Consider the following 4,353-nt stretch of genomic DNA (forward strand, 5'->3'; position numbering starts at 1 on the left):
CTGTCAGCACAGTGCCCGATACATGGCTTGAACTCACAAACTGCAAGATCATGACCTGAACTGAAGTTGGACACTTAACAGTCTGAGCTACCCAGGCTACCTTGAACTTTTTATACTATAGGTTTAAGATTAACCTTTCTCAATGTGCTCTTAGTTACCATTTTTCTGCTTACCTTCCAGCTTTTAAAATAGTTGCTGTTTTCTTCTCTCATTCTGCTTTAATGGGTTTATATCTTAAGAGACTTTCATTACATTTTTTTAACAACTGATAATCAATTTATTAAAAAGGATGTTTTCTGCATCTGCAATGGTGACTTCAACCTCAACTCCTGGCTCAATAGTGATGGAAGTAATCTGTTTAATAATGTCAGAAGGACTGCAAATCAGTGAAAATGATCCCAAGTCTTAGAACCTTCACCACAAGCAGTTTTTCTTGCAGTGATTCTCAGAATCACAGGTCCTTTCACTTTGGGATTCTTTTCCCTTGCATCTCTGATCAAGTCAGCACATACCTTCTCCAAAAGGTTTACACTGTGGCTAGTTAGAGTAATTCTAATTTGGTGAATCGCCACCTTTGGTTCCGTGGGTGCCTTCCCAGTGTCTTTAAAAGCCATGGCTGCAGCATGGCTTCCTAACCAACTTGCTCCTCAGCAGAAGCAAACAGCAGGGAGTCAGAAATAGGAGCAGGGTGCCCAGAGCTCTGCTGGATCTGCCACCATATTCCTCAAACAGCTTAAGAGACTTTCACTGAAGTTTTAATCAAGTTTTAGGAGGAAATAAAAATAATGCATGTTTTTATTCAGGAACCTTTATCTGGAAGTCAATAGGCTACATTTGTTTACTTTTTAAAATTCATATTAGAAGGAAGTTTAAATTGTTAAAATCCATCTGCTTTTATAACTGGAAATATTCTGATATATGTTCAATTGTCAGGATTGGCTTTGGTAGTTTACAAGTAACTGGTTAGGCAAGATGGCAATTATACCAGGACTGAGTTACAATTGGATATATTCCAACAAGATGTTGTTTGGGGGTTAACATAAAAATACATAAATTATTAGCTAATTTGCCAAATTGTTTGTCAATTCACTAAAATTATTAGCTAATTTAAGTGAAAACACCTAAAAATGTCTTTTTAATTAACTTGAAAAATCCTAGCAAGCTACATTACTGCACATAAACTTAGATACTGAGGAATTAGCTTTTGATTTTAAGAAGTTCTCTTTTCCTCTGTTTAGCACTTTTAGCTATCTGTATCATAATTTCTATTTTGAAATGCATTATACTGTGTACAATTTCTTCTACTTATATTTTAAAAGATTGTGAATGCAATTTTTAGGACTTCTTTTTATATTCTTAGGTTTGAGAGTTTTCCTGCCCTAAATTTGTGAGACACAATGGAGTGGAGAACTAAGATAAGTATCCAAATTATGTTTCTATATTCCATGCCTGTATTTTATAGCTATTTGATTTCAAAATATTTTTCCTTGGTTCACTTTTACAGTCTTTGCTATTTCTTTGTATTTATTGACACCTCTGTATTGCTATCTGTGTATTTTCCATCAGTTTATAATTTATATATTTCATTTAAAGAATTACCTCATTTTAGAATCAAAGATGCAAAGGGTCCTTCAGTAATAGCTAAAATTCCAAATTTCCTTTCTCAAAATCTATATGATGAAAAAAATTTAAATAGTTAAACAAAAATTGAATTTGAGACAAACATATCAGGTGGAAACACTCATGCAAGCTTTTATAGTTATTTTTTTAGAAAGGATCACAGATTAGTTCTATTAAGTTTAGAAAAGATTATTATTCACATGTCTAAGATAAATGGTAAAGTTAAGTATAAGTGATTATTTGTAGGTAAGAGACATAGATGACAATAATTCTTTTTTTATTTGCTGTAATACATAATACAAGAACAAAGCTCTCTGTGGAATGGCTTTTATGTACTTAGAAGAAATAATGAAAGTCGATTTGATGTATTACAAAATTCATATTTGGAATTCACTACCATTTGGTTGTTATTGAAACAAATTTTTCCTCTGCATTTTTAAAAAGTTGAATAATGTTTTTTCATTAATCACCTTTTGAAGTTATTTTCAAGTTATGTTTCTATAGGGCCGTATATATACATGATGCCATATCATGGAGAAATTATAATCCTGAACAAATGAAACCCACACCCAGAAGAGCCTAAAGTTTATCTTTATACATATTAGAATAAAAAAAATCAAATTTCATGGTTCAGTATAGAACCTAATCTCTGCATGGTCTAGAAAGAGAACTGCTTTTATAAGAGCAATACTAAACATTTAGTCAGTGCTATGGGGAGGAAATCTTCCTGAACCATATGGCTTAGGGTGTCACATGGCATTGTTGTCTCACCTCTGTAATGAACTTCTTTTCATAAAGCAGTATTTTGAGTCCCAAACCTATAAGAAACATTTCTGATGGTTATAGCTGCTATGTGAAAAGATGGATATGAACAACAGCGTTTCTAAAATGCCTCTTTATTGAACTCCTTCATTAAAACCAGAACTCTTTTTAAAAAACATTTATATTCTCATTATTGCTATTATTATTATTTATAGCCCACATAATATTATCTTACCTTATTATTATGTACATTGGCCTAATTAACCACAATAGTGTAATGGATTTGGAATTTTATATGTTTGTATACTTCTCCGATTAATCTCATGAGCAATTTGAATCTATCAATGAATGATGCAGTATTTATTGAGTGTCCCTCTTCTCTGTACAACATTCTACTTGGTTCTGTAGAAATAAAGAAATACCCAACTGAGATATATATAATATAGTTATATGATATATGATCTATATGATTATATATATATAATCAAGAATCAAAACTGGTAAGAAATGTTAAACTATGTGGTTGTGATTCCAGAGGCTAAGAAATTTAGAGAAGAAAGCAATCAGATCACATGAGTGAAACAGTAGAGAAAGATTCAAGGAAGTGTCAAGAATTTGGATAGTACTGGAATAGGTAGAAGATCAAAAAGGAAGATATTTCAGGTAAAGAGAAGAAATACAGGAAATACAGGAAAGACAGTATGAGAAATTGACCATAATGGTACATCAGGACAAAAAGAATGGGTGAAAATAAAGTTGTTAATCCTATGTTTACCAGGACACCCAGATCATACAGAATAATCATGATATGGATGGACAGACACATTGCTAAATATTCCTGCCACTGACATTGGCTACTTTTTGTCCCTTTATTTTTTATTTTTTTAATGTTTATTTATTTTTGAGAGAGAGAGAGAGAGAGTGAGTGCAGGAGGGACGGAGAGAGGAGGGCAGAGGACCCGAAGCAGGCTCTGTGCTGACAGCAGAGAGCCAGATGTGGGGCTTGAAATCACAAAGCATGAGATCATGACCTGAGCCGAAGTTGGACATTTAACAGACTGAACCACCCAGGCCCCCCCCACTTTTTGTCCCTTTAGTACCTCACAATGTCCTACTATGCCAACATCATTTGGAAACTGCCTTCCTAGCTGTGCTGTTTTACTGCCATTGACACAGAAGATATTTCCTGATAATTCCTATGAATACCATGTTGTGCTTGGGGGCATTTAGCCTGTGGCAGGCTGAATAATTGACTCCCCAAAATATCCACATCTTAATCCTCAGAACCTATGAATGGTTACTTTGTATGGCAAGATTGATTTTGTAGATGTGATTATGTTAAGCACTTTGAGAAAGGGAGATTATATTGGATTATCTGGGTGGGCCATTCCTATAATCACAAGTGTCCTTTTTTTTAATGTTTATTTATTTTTGAGAGAGAGACAGAGCACAAGTAGGGGAAGTACAGAGAAAGAGAGAGGGAGAAACAGAATCTGAAGTAGGCTCCAGGCTCTGGGCTGTCAGCTCAGAGCCTGATATGGGGCTCAAACTCACGAACTGTGAGATCACAACCTGAGCCGAAGTCAGACACTTAACTGACTGAGCCACCCACAAGTGTCCTTATAAAACACAGGCAAAACTAGTTTTGGTGATAGAAGAAGAGAAGGCAATGTGGTGACAGAAGCAGCAAGTGGTGTTATGTAGCCCTAGCTAAGTGATCTGGAAGGAATCAAGGTATTGATTGATACCTTGGTTTTAGACTCATGAGGCCATTTTAGACTTATGGCCTCCAGAACTGCAAGAGAATAAGTTCCAGTTGTTTAAGCCATTAAGTTTGTGGTCATTTGTCACAGCAGCAACAGAAAACAAATGCACAACTGAAACTTCCCAGCTTGGCCAAAATATATTTAAATATAAGAATAGCAGAAGTAACTGCCAACTTATGTAGGTATCTCTGATATCTAGGAGATA

The 4,353-nt window shown here is 34.7% G+C and overlaps 1 pseudogene; it reads right to left on the minus strand.

The window, feature by feature from the left end:
* Positions 1 to 258: 258 nt before the first annotated feature.
* Positions 259 to 614, minus strand: LOC109263232 (40S ribosomal protein S20-like; annotated as a pseudogene).
* Positions 615 to 4,353: the final 3,739 nt, after the last annotated feature.

The sequence above is a fragment of the Panthera pardus genome, unplaced genomic scaffold, assembly GCF_024362965.1.
Source record: "Panthera pardus isolate Hobbes unplaced genomic scaffold, ASM2436296v1 HiC_scaffold_17, whole genome shotgun sequence".
Classification (NCBI taxonomy): Eukaryota; Metazoa; Chordata; class Mammalia; order Carnivora; family Felidae; genus Panthera; species Panthera pardus.